Below are 15,625 nucleotides of genomic sequence, written 5' to 3'. Positions count from 1 at the left end.
CCCAAAGGAACAGAGACAGGAAGAGGGAAGGAGGATCAAATTTGGTAGGAGGGGTATATGGAGGGAAGGAGGACATCATCAGGGAGGAGGAGTTGGCGGAAGCCACCTTGGGAGAGGGTAAGGAGGGTAGAGAGATGGAGACCGGGTGGGACGTGGGAATACAGGTGCAGCAGCGGGTGGGGGCGGGAGAGGATGGGCGAGACAAGCGGGTGAGGAGGATCGAGTTTGCGGGAGGTGTACTGGATCCATATCCTCTCAAGGAAAAGGAGGAGGTGGGTGAATGGAATGAGATCGTACAGGATCCGTGTGGGAGAGGGGAGACGGATGCAATAGGCGAGGCGGAGAGCATGGCGTTCAAGGATTTGGAGGGATTTGTAAAAGGTAGCGGGGGCGGAGATCCAGGCCGGATGGGTGTAACAAAGGATAGGGCGGATGAGGGATGCATAGGTGTGGAGTATGGTGGAGGGGTCTAGACCCCATGTACGACCGAAAATAAGCTTGAGGAGATGGAGACGGGAGTGTGCCTTGGCTTGGATTGTCCAGAGATGGGGGGTCCAGGAGAGGCGATGGTCGAGGGTGACGCCAAGGTACTTGAGAGTGGGGGTGAGGGCGATAGGACGGCCATAGACGGTGAGATAGAAATCAAGGAGGCGGAAGGAAGGGGTGGTTTTGCCTACAATGATCGCCTGGGTTTTGGAGGGATTGACCTTGAGCAACCACTGGTTGCACCAAGCGGTGAGCCGGTCAAGATGGGATTGCAGAAGGTGTTGGGAAAGCTGCAGGGTGGGGGCAAGGGCAAGGAAGGCGGTGTCATCGGCAAACTGGAGAAGGTGGACGGAGGGTGACGGCGGCGGCATGTCCGCCGTATACAAAAGGTACAGAAGGGAGGAAAGGACGGAGCCTTGGGGCACACCGGCGGAGGGAAAAAAGGTGTAGGATTCTGTGTTATGGATGGTGACGTAGGAAGGACGGCGGGAGAGAAAGTAGCTGATCAGACAGACGTAATTAATGGGAAGGGCGAAGGTTTGGAGCTTGAAGAGGAGACCGGAATGCCATACGAGGTCATAAGCACGTTCGAGGTCCAGGGAGAGGAAGATTGCAGAACGACGGGAATTAAGCTGTTCAGAAAGGAGATGAGTGAGGTGAAGGAGAAGGTCGTCGGAAGAGAAGGATGGCCGAAAGCCACACTGGGTGATGGGAAGGAGGCGGTGCTGGCGGAGATGCTGGTGGATGCGGCGGGTGAGGATAGATTCCAGGACCTTGCTAAAGACTGAGGTAAGGCTGATGGGACGGTAGGAGGAGACGGTGGATGGCGGTTTACCAGGTTTAAGGAACGTCAGGATACGTGAGGTTTTCGACAGGTCAGGGTAGTAACCGGTGGACAGGACTACATTGTAGAGCCTGGCGAGAGTGGAGAGGAAAGAGACAGGAGCTTCATGAAGGTGACGGTAGGTGACACGATCGTGACCAGGAGCGGTGTTGCGTTTGGTGCGGAGTGTAGCAATGAGATCCTGTGTAGTGATAGGGGCATTGAGTTCTGTGTGTGCAATGTTGTCCAAGTACTGGAAATCAGGCGCTAGGGGAGGGACAGAGGTGTCAGTTTGATCGCGGACATCCGGGAAGAGGGAGTAATCGAACTGGGGATCGTCAGGGATGGAAAATACATCAGAGAGGTAGGAGGCAAAGTGATTGGCCTTACTAAGGGTGTCAGGGAATGGGTGATCATTATGGAGGAGAGGATAGTAGGGGGAGGGTTTAGTTCTGGTAGGGCGACGGAAGGCTGACCAGAACTTGGACGAGTTGATAGGTACTGTAGCATTCAAACAGGAGCATGTCTGTCGCCAGTCCCGGCGTTTCTTGCCCGCGTGCAAATTACGAATGTGTCGCTGGAGTTGCCGGTGGCATCGTAATGTGTCCGAGTCATGCGTGTGGAGGAAGGCACGGTAGAGATGACGGGATTCACAGAGGAGGAGGACGGCCTGTGAGGGTAAGGTAGGACGGGGGGGGGGGTGGATGGCGACAGTAGGGACCAGTAGGGACGTGGGCCTCCACGGCCTCAGACAAGGTCTGCTGGAGAAAGGAGGCGGCATGGGTTACATCGTCAGGGTAGCAGTAGGTGAAGGGGTGGAGAGGGTATCCCGGTAGGCATTCCAGTTGGCACGGGAATAGTCATGGATATACTTTGGGGGAGGGTCATTACGAGGGTCGGGGCGGGGGCGACGACCGTCGGAAACTGTGAGGAGGACAGGGAGATGGTCACTACCAATAGGCTCCAGGACATCCAACGTTATGCGGCCAAGTAGGTTAGGGGAGGAAAGGATAACGTCGGGAGTGGAGTTGGATTCGGGACGGGTGTGCTGGGAGATGGGGATGAGGTCCCCTTGAAGGGAGGAGAGGAACCGATGCCACCGCCGTAACTGGGCGGTAGGACGAAGGGAATTGCCAAGAGGGGTGGGAGCGTCCAGAGGACAGACAGGTACAGTGAGTTCAGGAGTGGTCGGAGGGGGTCGGGCTTTACACTTTTGGGAGTAGGTGGGATGGGGAAGATTACAGGTATTGCAGGAGGGAGGGGATTGTAGGTTAGGGCACTGCCGGAGGAAGTGCATTTGTTTACAATGCGGGCAGGTGGGGGCCTCGCGGCACTCAGCTGTTGGGTGTGCGTTATAGCGCAGACACCTCTGGCAGCGCAGGGATTGAGGAGGGGAACGGGAGGGGAACGGGAGGGGTCGACCTTATAGCGCTGGTGGAAGAGGAGAGCACCCTCCTTCATCAGACAGTCAATAGAGGGGGCGTCCTCGAAGAAAACGCGCATAAGACGGGTGGGGCCGGATGAGTTGAAAATGCGCTGGACCGCTCGCACCTCCAGTGTGGGATGTGCCGTGAGCTCCACCAACACCTCCTCCACCGTGATCGCCGGACTGAGCCGAGTGATCACAGCAGTGAGGGTCGGCGGGCGACGCGGGGGTTGGGGTTGGTGGGTTGGAGATGGAGAATGAGCAGGGGTGAGGAAGCGTTGGGGCCAAAACGGGTGATGGGGAGGCGGGAGAGGATGTCAGTATGGAGGGTAGGGCTGGGGGAGGAGATGAGAACGGAATCCCGTCTGGGAGTGAGGAGAGAGATGGGGGCACCAGGGACGTGTTGACGGAGGAGGAGGGAGAGATTCCGGGCCTCGAGAAGGGAAGGATCCAGACGGGAGAGGAGGTATTTGTAAAAAGAAGGGGGGAGGAGGAGGAGGAAGCGGAGGGAGCAGGGGCAGGTGGGGAGACATCCATGGCATCCTGGGAGGGGGAAGGAGGACGGGGTGGGGCCTTTTTGGAAGTAGATGAGGTGGCGGTGCCACTAGGGCGTTTAACGGCGGCAGAAGGGAGGGTGGTGACATGAGGGATGGGAGCTATAGGGAGGTGGCGGGTACGGGCAGGTCCCGGCATGGACGCAGCAGACGGCGCCGGAGATGGTGACGGTGAAGGCGACGGCGGTGGCGGTGACGGCGAAGGCGATGGGGAGAGTTGGGCGTGGGCAGTGGCCCGATGGGCCACCACCCTAGCTGGAGATGAAGTAACAGGCTGGGGGAGTGGGGGGAAAGGATCAGAGGGAGAGGAGCGGGAGGAAGAAGTTGGAGAGGGGGCGACAAAGAGCGAAGGCGAAGGGAGAGTGAGAAGAGGAGGGATGGAAAGAGGGGGGTGTGACTGGGCACACCATGTAATGGTGGTGGTGGCGGCAGAGGGGGACGTGTAGACTATGGCTGTGGTAGTAGTGGTCGTAGTGGTGGTGGGGGCTGACATGATGACAAGGATATAGAAAAGTACACAGGACAAAAAGGAAAGGGGAAGAAGAAGAAGAAGAAAACTGGGGACAGACGAAGACGGACGAAGACGAAGACGGACGACGAAGACGGACGACGACCAGAGTCCCACGCTGCTGGCGCGGAAGCTGAAGCTGACGCCGACTGGCAGGAATGCCGCAGCTGGCGCCGCTGCCGCGGACGGAGCCGGGGCTGCTGCTGCTGCAGCTGCTGCTGCTGCAGCTGCTGCTGCTGCCGCTGCTGGCTGGCTGGCTGGACCGCTGCTGCTGGAGGGGTGGCCGGCTGCTATAGGCTGGACCGCTGATGCTGGTCGGGACCGCTGCTGCTGCTGCTGCTCGGCTGTACCGCTGGCTGGCTGGCTGGCTGGCTGGCTGGCACCTGCAAAACTAGAGCTTCGATTAGTGCTGGAATGGCACAACCGAAGGGCGGTAAACTTGCGAAATACCGCCGGAGACGGGTGGAGGCTAGCAATAGCAGCGTTTAAATTCGCTTCTTCCAGGTGTCGCTTTTGCTACGGCGCGGTCCCGTTCCAAGCGCTATTGGCCACCGTTTCCTCACCGCCTTCTCTGCTCATCCGTTCCGCACCTTCGCTCCGGCACTTGTGGTTGCGCCAGAAAAAATACAGTGTAGAATTAACATTATATCAACTGGATTTATAACTAATATATACCTCATTTGCAAAAATAATAAAATTATTCTTTACGTTATAAGAGTATAGTCACTTACAAAACGTTCATAATCTTTTCATACTCTTCTGTCATAGTAATTGCTTACAAGTTATTGATCTATTTTTGTATTCACAGGATTAATATTTCAGCCGCTTTTCCCATGTATATTGTTTTCTTCTTAATAATTGTTGTGTTATATGCCTAACGTCTATCTACTATGTGCAAAATTTCCAGACACCATTTTTATTTTCAAAGTGTGGCAGTCTATATGTTATGTACTACGACAGAGAAAGGTTACCTCTATATTGTAATATGACACATACTAGTCGTATTAACACATATAAATCCAGCTGATGATGGAGATTTAACAGTACTGGTAACGGTAAACTTGTTTTGTTTCATTCGATAGCAATAACTGTCGCGGTAAAGCCTAATCAAATATGTGCGCATTTAAAATATTAATTATTCTTTTCCATTTAATTTTCCAGCATATATGTTGTATTCGACTCGTCCCAGTAATCTACTAATGTGACCGTGCTATTTGCTGGAACAATAGGCGAATGTTCGTAAGTGCAAATGCCTTGTATCAAATCGTCCCTGTTCATAAGTTTGACGAGCGTTTTTATTTATACTACACGAAATAATAGACAAAATATCTGTCCCAGAGCACCTTATTCCTAAGGATTTCAGATATCCAATACCACCAGCCAGACAGTAGCTAATCTCATACGCTATTCTGTTACGTTTCACGGATCCGACGTCTCCCTAACCGCGCTTGTGTCAAGGCACATTAGTATGTAGGAGGCACCTACAGTGGCAGCCGCTATGGTAGTAACGTGCCTGATTGGGATCTAACTAACCATCGTTGCCGACGTGACTAGAGGCAAGATCCGGTCTCGGTACGGGGATGGATGATTCGTGGAATAGTAAACTTTCTTTTCTGTTTGAAATATCCGGCCAATCGTCTTTGGTGGGAGCAGGGAAATCCTGAATAATGGTCGCACTACACTCTGTTTTCGCTACATTATTCTTTTACGCTTATTAAGACGCTGAAACTGATATTGGTGGAAAGGAATGCTCTTCTGTGACATAAGAAGCTCATCCATTAAGTAAATACTATAATGTAATTCATATCCCACAGGTTAGCAGTTTTCAGATTAGATGGTTTGAGAGATTGCTGCTCACCTGTGTTCCATGTGTGGCCAGAAGTGAACTTCGTCAGCACGCGCTCCTCTATGAGTATTTATCCTTTGAGTGAACTTTGGATCGTTCCGTGACAGGTGTCAAAATAAATGCTGTTTTAATACGTGGAATCATGGGTATTAGAGGTAGCCCCAAAGTTAATGCTCAACCTGGGACAGACGTTGATCCACAGTATTGTTCTGGGAGTGTTATGTTATGTTGTTCCACTTTTTTTTTCTCTTTACTCGTTAGTCGGCTTGTTGAATTTTTACCATTTACAGCTCTCTCTAGTACCACGGAGCTTATTTCCTTAAGACTTAACAGATGTTCTGTCTTCCTGCCCCTCTTTCTGTCAATGCTTCCCATATGTTCCTTTTCTCGCCAGTTCTGCGGAGAACCTGCGCGTTCCTTACCGTATCAGTCCACCTGATTTTCAACATTCTTCTGTAGCACCACATCACAAACCTTCGATTCTCTTCAGTTCCAGTTTTTCCGTAGTCTTTGTTTCACTACCATGTACCTTAAACAATTGTTCAAATGTGTGTGAAATCTTATGGGACTTATCTGCAAAGGTCATCAGTCCCTAAGCTCACACACTACTTAACCTAAATTATCCTAAGGACAAACACACCCACCCATGCCCGAGGGAGGACTCTAACTTCCGCCGGGAGCCTTAAACAATTAAAACTCGAAGACAGCCTACTGCAGTCAGTAGGGGGAAAAAAATAACGCGTATGTCACACTGTTCACTGGTACAATGATACCCATTAAGGATGTCATAATACTACAGTCATCAACTTTAAGTTGGAAAACTTAGGTATTCATGGTGATAGAGTCTAATGTGGACACACAGCTAAGATGGCTTCCGGTTTGGTCCTCGAAATATCTCTAGCAGAACGTGTACCGGGACACCTAGCGAGGTTTGATTGGCGCCAGTGAGAGACAGTAACACGTCCTCACGAGTTGTTCCACTGATTTCAATCGCCTCTACCGCCTTCACTTACCTTCAGCTCATACCAATAGTCTGAATTGAGAACATGTTTCTAAGGTCACGTTTGTGTCAATATTCGAAGAATCGTTGGTAGGGTTGTCATACAGCGAAACAGACCCCATGAAAGTGCTACAGTGGCTGTTAGTTTGTGAACTGTGCTGGAAGAAAGACGAAGATGTTCTTTTCGAGTGACTTTGTGTCGGTCACATTAAAATTTATCTATACAGACATGATGTTTATGAAGTCAGATTTATCCTGCTCAGTTGTTTCGAGGAATCGAACAAACGTACTTGTGACCAAGCGTACAGAATTGTTGTCGTAGTCAGGTAAGTCTCCTGTTTATAGGCAACAATTTTAGTCATGTAATTGTTTCTGACTGCTTTATCCGTCTCATATTGCTTCATAACTTGTTGTTTGTTGGTTTTCATGGCACCAGCTCTTGGTTTCATATTCCTTCAGACCCACACGCACTATTCGTGTATTCTGTTCCGCTAACTTATTTGTTTAATATGACTAATATGTTTAGGTGCATAACAATTTTTTTTCTTTGATAGTGATACTTCTTGGCACTAATCTCACTTTTTAGTGTGTCACTGACTCCATGTTACAGTGGCATATTTTTACATTACAGAGCAACATCTGCCTAACTTTCTCGGTTCTTGCAGAAAGTCGCCAAGGACGCTACACCATTGAAGCAAAAGGCACTTAACCTCACTTGCAATCAGTGGAACCGTTCAGCTATAATGCTGTCGGATGCTTCGGCGAAGTTTGACCACTTTCCAGAAGACAAACCAAACCTTGATGGTATTCCACACAAGACTGCAACTAGGTGAAGTTGGGGTAAGTCGATAACGACATCGTCGCAAAGTGCAAATCAGCTGCTATCTGACATCATTGTCGCGACCCTCCAATAGTGGTCGATGAATGGGTCTCTGACAGGCAGTAGCCTTCTGTCAGGTGTGACTACCCAGAACGGAATCCTGTAGTTGGTGAATGTGAAGGCGTTCTAGGTTGCCACGTGCCATACGATTAATATATTAGAAAACCGTGTAAATTTTATAACTGAAGCTTACTTCCTCTGAGTAATATCTTAATGTTCGACCATAGCTTGCAGTAGGGTCATCTAAGCAATGGACGTTAGAATATTAGACTGCAATGAAGTGACTCAATTCCTTATTCTTACTTGTAAATATGGTATACGTCTGAATTTTTCAGTCATTGAGGTTCGTCCGAATCGGGAGATATTCTCGATAAATATAATCTGGCTAAGTGTTTGATTCAGCAGTGTGTACAGTCTGTGGTGTAACTGGCCTTTCTTTGCTCTCACCCTGTCTGACCATTTTTGCTTGCTTACTCTTCTTGATGGTAATGATATTGACATACCTGAGCGGGGCCCTCTACCGGTGCATGGACGAATATCATCTCTAGTTCCTTAATTATACTGTCAGGTTGAGTAGTCAGTTCCGGGTATGGGCGTCCATTAGTGGAATTGCTTCAGCTATGTCATTTACTTCGGAGCACTCAATGCCATGGATCTGAGGATGGATTGATTTTACCGTCACTTATTCATCCATGATGGCACATGCCTAACAGACAGAAAACTTCAGAAACCTGATCTAGCTTTCTTAAAAATATTATATATCAAGTAACCAGCCTTCAAATGCAGCCTGTAGAGTTTATGAAATGCGATGCTGCAGATGTCAGTTAGCAATTCAGATATCAAATAAGATAGAGAATTGAGAGATATTAGAATGAGTTCGAGTTTTGGTCGGTCATACAGTTTTAATCTGACAGCAAGTTTCATTGTCACCTTTGTTTCAAGATACTCCACACCCTAAGACTCTCTGCTATACCATTTTCTATTCTGCTCCGATTGACTGTTCTAATCATTCTTCGAATTTTGAAATCTATTCCTGCAGGTGGCTGCGATTAGGGCCACAAACATCACAAACGTAATGTACAATATTTCACAATGGTATTGTTTACGTTTTTCTACAAACGCTTTCTCAAATTACCATCCATAGATCGAAGTTATCTTTCCTCTTGGTTACTACTAAGAGAGCACCGAGCACCTAATTTCTGGCGTCCTTTAGTTTTATGCTTGAATATTCAATCCAAACTTACAGTCCATAAGACCGTATCTAGCACAGCAGATTGCACTAGATACTGTGGCGATGTACTAGAGAAAACAAGGAAGAGTGATACCAGAGACCACCTTTCTCTATTACTAGCTGAGTACCCAGCGTTGCAAGGTTTTGTATTTTAGCTCAATACTGTTCAACTCCTCCTTCTTCCTCTCTCTTTTCATCTCCTCTGCCCTCCTTTCCGTCTATCCCCTTCTACACTCAGTCTCTGTTCACATCCTGTACCCTCCAATCCCTGTCCAACTTCTCCAACGACTCTCTTCGTCCATGTATCTGCTACTCCTCTCCTCCCTCTGTCCATCTACTCCTTTCTCTTTGCCCTTCTACCAATTCACCGTCTGTCCATCTGCTCATTCTCCGCTGTCTGTCTCTTCCTAGCTGACATATGATCAAATGTACTTGCTCCAACGGCGGGGTAAGGAGGTGTCCTTCTGCTGGGTGCCTGCTCATGTAGGAATATGGGGCAATGAACAGGCCGATCGGGCTGCCAAGGAGGCCTGCAGACAACAGGATGTGGTCCAGTGTCCTATTCCCTTGCAGTGTTTCATTTCTGCACTCCACAAGAAGTGCATGAAGTTGTGGGAAGAAGAATGGCTGGCGGTGACGGCCAATAAATTGCGATTGGTGAAGTCAGCAACTCTGCCATGGCGTTCCTCCTGCCGGTTACTCAGGCGGGAGGAAGTGACCCTCACGCGTCTTCGGATTGGGCACTGTTCTCTCACACATATCTTTCTATTACGGCGGGAGGATGCTCCGTTTTGTGATGCTTGTCGTGTGCACATCTCTGTCCGCCACATTTTAATAGGCTGCATTTTATAATGTGATGCAAGGGAAGAAGCACAAGTTGATGAGGATCTGCCCTGTATTTTAGCTAATTATGAGACGTGTGTTTCTAGGGTTTTAAAGTTTAGTGATCTTCCATCACCTACTCGCTACTCTCTGTTCACTTCCTTCTCTTTCCTTCCTCTGTCCATCTCCTACTCAAACGTTTAAATGCATGTGAATTCCTAAGGGACCAAACTGCTTAGGTCATCGGTCCCTAGACGTACAGACTACTTAAACTAACTTGTGACGCCATATCTCCTGAATTATGTCTCATACAACGGTATAATTCTGCGGTGTAAGTGAATACTGGATGCACAATACGTCGCTGATACAGTTAGTAGTAAAGAAGTATAAAATTAAAACGTAATTCTTCAGGAGTTTTATTATATGCACAGCGAATACGTAGTTAGTGATAAACTTTTTCTTTCATCATTTTATGCCTTTCACCAGAGAGAAAAATTTTCGTTAAGTTCTGAAATTATGGGTAAAGTTTGTTACATATCTCTAAGTAATCTCATTCTAAAATACTAAATGAATGAAGTCTGGATCTTGGCGATTTGTGACTGCTCTTCCTTTTCACACGCACCCCCACCCAAGTCATAGGTTAGTTGCTCTTACTCACACACTGATTCCTTCCAGATAGTAAATTATATATATATACCAAGGTCGGCTGAAATCGGTCCAGTGGTGTAGAAATACATATAAACACAAATGGATTTGCTAGAAACCCCTACCGCTTGCTGTGTGTTAAACAAGTGGTATAGCAGGAGTCCGTCGCAATATTATATCAGGAGCTCACTTTCCCTCAGCCGTATCATTGCGCGCTTCCTTTGTTTTACCTCAGGATCTTGTGAACAGTGTATATTAAATGGATTATAATGAAGTTATTCGCTTCTTTCGTCCATCGCGAAAACATGAGAGACGACTGATTTTAGAGTCGTTCCTGGAGCGTGAGAAATTCTCGATGAACATGACCTGGCATAGTGGGTGATTCTGCAGTGAATACTGTCATATGACTGTTCTTCCTCCGCTAGTCGTTTCTTCCTGCGCTCTCTTCAAAGTAGTAATGGTATTTTGATTACCCCAGCGGGCTCCGCCTCCAGGGTACTCATCAATTTTTGTTTCATTTCTTGAGGTGACTGCGGGACACGTAGTCACGTAGTCGGTTTGCCGCCGTGGGCATCGACCGTTGTCACATTGAAGCACCCAGTAACACCGATCTGTGCATGACTTTTTTTTTTTTGCAGCACCAGATCTCATAGTGCAGTATGTATATATCAGAAAGAAAACTTGAGACGTTTGACGTAGTAAGCTTAAATAGATAATATATTGCATAAGGAGCTCATATGTTCGAAGAGCGTGGATACGATGCTAAGTAATTTCTGTTAAATTGAAGAAATTAAACAGGTAGAAAATTTTATATTGGAACCTCACTTTCTTCTGAGTCACATCACTGCGTGCGACCTTCATTTTACAACAGCGTCAAAAGCCGTGGATATAAACTGGACTATAATGAAGTTATTCGTTTATTTTGTTTTTCGCGAAAATATAAGAAATGACTGATTTTAGGGTCATAGAAACGTCGCTGGAGTGCGACAAATCCTCTATGAACATGACCTGGCAAAGTGGCTTATTCTGCAGTGCTTTCTATCTGTGATACGACCGTTCTTTCTTCGCTTCATCTTGCATTCTCTCGACAGTAGAATGATATTTTCCCTTACTGCAGAGAGTTTCTCCTGCTGAACATTGATCTACTGCTTGTCGCGTTTCTTGCGGTGGTTGCGGGACGGCGCAGTCGGTTTGCTGCCCTGGGTATCAACCGTTGTCAGATTAAAGTGCCCAATAAGTGCCATTAGTTCTTCTGTCAGTAGCTGCTTCAGAAGTCTTGCCTGTGGGTGGTATGGTTTTACCACACTCATCCTGATAGCACGTCATTTATCTAACAGAAAGAAAAGTTTAGACATATGACGTAGCATTGTTTAAACAGGTAAGCAGCCCATATTTCTAGCTTTTAAAGAACGTAGATTACGATACTTTGTAATGTCTGCTAAACTGAAGAAATCAAACAGGTAGAAAGTTTTTTATCGGAACCTTACTTCTCTCCGACGTATCATTTCACGCGACCTTCGTTTTAAAAAATGGCTCTGATCACTATGGGACTTAACATCTATGGTCATCAGTCCCCTAGAACTTACAACTACTTAAACCCAACTAACCTAAGGACAACACACAACACCCAGCCATCACGAGGCAGAGAAAATCCCTGACCCCGCCGGGAATCGAACCCGGGAACCCGGGCGCGGGAAGCGAGAACGCTACCGCACGACCACGAAATGCGGGCACCTTCGTTTTACTTCAGGGTCCTGTAAGCAGTGGAGATAAACTACATTATAATGACGTTATTTGTTTATTTTGTCTTTCACGGAAATATAAATGATGAGTGCTTTTAGAGTCATAGAGTCATTCCTGGAACGTGATAAATACTTCTTAAACATGACCTGGCAAAATAGCAGATTCTACAGTGCATATTATCTGTGATATGACTGTTCTTTCTTCGGTAGTTGTTTCTTCCCATATTCTCTTCATAGCAGTAAATAAATTTTTGCGGCGAACTGATCAATTTCCTTTCTCGTTTCTTGCGCTGACTGCGGGATAGCGCAATCGGTTTCGTGCCGAGGGTATCAACCGTTGTCACCTTGAAGCGCTCAATTGTATGTGGTTTGTTTTCACCACACTAATTCTGATAGAACAACATATGTTGTTGTTGTTGTGGTCTTCAGTCCTGAAACTGGTTTGATGCAGCTCTCCATGCTACTCTATCCTGTGCAAGCTTCTTCATCTCCCATTATGTGATCTACCCATCTACTCTTCAGCATTCTTGTGTAGCACCACATTTCGAAAGCTTCTATTCCCTTCTTGTTTAAACTATTTATCGTCCATGTTTCGCTTTCATACATGGCTACACTCCATACAAATACTTTCAGAAACGACTTCCTGACACTTAAGTCTATACTCGATGTTAACAAATTTCTATTCTTCAGAAACGCTTTCCTTGCCATTGCCAGTCTTCATTTTATATCCTCTCTACTTCGACCATCATCAGTTATTTTACTCCCCAAATAGCAAAACTCCTTTACTACTTTAAGTGTCTCACTTCCTAATCTAATTCCCTCAGCATCACCCCACTTAATTCGACTACATTCCATTATCCTCGTTTTGCTTTTGTTGATGGTCATCTTATATCCTCCTTTCAAGACACTATCCATTCCGTTCAACTGCTCTTCCAAGTCCTTTGCTATCTCTAACAGAATTACAATATCATCGGCGAACCTCAAAGTTTTTATTTCTTCTCCATGGACTTTAATACCTACTACGAATTTTTCTTTCGTTTCCTTTACTGCTTGCTCAGTATACAGATTGAATAACAACGGGGATAGACTACAGCCCTGTCTCACTCCCTTCCCCACCACTGCTTCCCTTTCATGTCCCTCGACTCTTATAACTGCCATCTGGTTTCTGTACAAATTGTAAATAGCCTTTCGCTCCCTGTATTTTACCCCTGCCACCTTTAGAATTTGAAAGAGAGTATTCCAGTCAACATTGTCAAAAGCTTTCTCTAAGTCTACAAATACTACAAACGTAGGTTTTCCCTTCCTTAATCTAGCTTCTAAGATAAGTCGTAGGGTCAGTATTGCCTCACGTGTTCCAACATTTCTACGGAATCCAAACTGATCTTCCCCGAGGTCGGCTTCTACTAGTTTTTCCATTCGTCTGTAGAGAATTCGCGTTAGTATTTTGCAGCTGTGACTTATTAAACTGATAGTTTGGTAATTTTCACATCTGTCAACACCTGCTTTCTTCGGGATTGGAGTTATTTTATTCTTCTTGAAGTCTGAGGGTATTTCTCCTGTCTCATACATCTTGCTCACCAGATGGTAGAGTTTTGTCAGGACTGGCTCTCCCAAGGCCGTCAGTAGTTCCAATGGAATGTTGTCTACTCCAGGGGCCTTGTTTCGACTCAGGTCTTTCAGTGCTCTGTCAAACTCTTCACGCAGTATCGTATCTCCCATTTCATCTTCATCTACATCCTCTTCCATTTCCACAATATTGTCCTCAAGTACATCGCCCTTGTATAGACCCACTATATACTCCTTCCACCTTTCTGCTTTCCCTTCTTTGGTTAGAACTGGGTTTCCATCTGAGCTCTTAATATTCATACAAGTGATCCTCTTTTCTCCAAAGGTCTCTTTAATTTTCCTGTAGGCAGTAACTATCTTACCCTTAGTGAGATGTGCCTCTACATCCTTACACTTGTCCTCTAGCCATCCCTGCTTAGCCATTTTTCACTTCCTGTCGATGTCATTTTTGAGACGTTTGTATTCCTTTTTGCCTGCTTCATTTACTGCATTTTTATATTTTCTCCTTTCATCAATTAAATTCAATATTTCTTCGGTTACCCTTCTACTAGCCCTCGTCTTTTTACCTACTCGACCCTCTGCTGCCTTCACTACTTCATCCCTCAAAGTTACCCATTCTTCTTCTATTGTATTTCTTTCCCCCATTCATGTCAATTGCTCCCTTATGCTCTCCTTGAAACTCCTTACAACCTCTGGTTCTTTTAGTTTATCCAGGTCCCATCTCCTTAAATTCCCACCTTTTTGCATGTACAGCATATATCTAACAGAAAGAAAACTTTAGACATAAGACATAGCATTGTTTAAACCGGTTATATATTACGTAAGCAGCTCATATGTCTAGCCCTTAAAGAACCTGCAATACGATGCTACGTGATGTCCGTTAATCTGAAGAAATCAAATAGGTAGAAAGTTTTAATCAGGACCTTACTTCCTTCAAATTTATCATTGCTTGCGAACTTCTTTGTACCTCATGGTCTTGTAAGCAGTGGAGATAAAGTGGATGATGAAGAAGTTATTTGCTTGTCTTTCACTAAAATATAAAAGGTGACTGATTTTAGAGTCATAGAGCCATTGCTGGGCTACGATCAGTTCTCGATGAACTTGATATGCCAAAGTGGCTGAGTCTGCAGTGCATACTATCTGTTCTTTCTTCGCTAGTCTTTACTTCCTGTATTCTGTTCATGGTAGCAATGATATTTTGACTTCCCCCACCGAGCTCCTCCTGCGACTCATCGATCAGTTTCTTGTCTCGTTCCTCGTGGTGACTACGGGAACTAACAAAAAGGAAACTTGAGACAGGTGACGTAACATTCTCAAACAGAGTATATATTACATAAGCTGCTTATATGTGAAGCCCTTAAAGAACATGGTACACGATGCTATGTAATGTCTGTTAAATTGATGAAATCAAATACCTCAGTGTCTCTTCAGCAGTGGACAGAAACTGGATTGTTGTTATTGTTGTTGTTGTTGTTGTTGTCGTCTTCAGTCCTGAGACTGGTTCGATGCAGCTCTCCATGCTACTCTATCCTGTGCAACCCTCTTCATCTGAGAGTAACTACTGCTCCTACATCCTTCTGAATCTACTTAGCGTATTCATCTCTTGGTCTGCCTCTATGATTTTTACCCTCCACGTTTCCCCGCAACACTACTTTGGTAATCTGTTGAAGCCTATGAACGTGTCCTACCAACCGATCCCTTCTTTTAGTCAGGTTGTGCCACACATTTCTCTTCTCCCCAATTCTATTCAATACCTCTTCATTAGTTACGTGGTCTACCCATCTAATCTTCAGCATTCTTCTCTAGCACCACATTTAGAAATTTTCTTTTCGCTGCTTGTCTAAACTAGCTATCGTCCATGTTTCAATTCCATACCTGACTACACTCTATACAAAAACATTTGGAAAAGACTTCCTGACACTTAAATATATACACTATGTCAACAGATTTCTCTTCTTCATAAACGCTTTCCTTGACAGAGCCAATCTACATTTTATATCCTCTCTACTTCGACCATCATCAGTTATTGTGCCCCCAGATACTACTTTAAGTATCTCATTTCATAATCTAATTCACCCAGCTTCACCTGATTTCAT

The sequence above is a fragment of the Schistocerca gregaria genome, chromosome 6, assembly GCF_023897955.1.
Source record: "Schistocerca gregaria isolate iqSchGreg1 chromosome 6, iqSchGreg1.2, whole genome shotgun sequence".
Taxonomy (NCBI): Eukaryota; Metazoa; Arthropoda; class Insecta; order Orthoptera; family Acrididae; genus Schistocerca; species Schistocerca gregaria.
Note: the sequence above shows the minus strand (reverse complement) of the source record.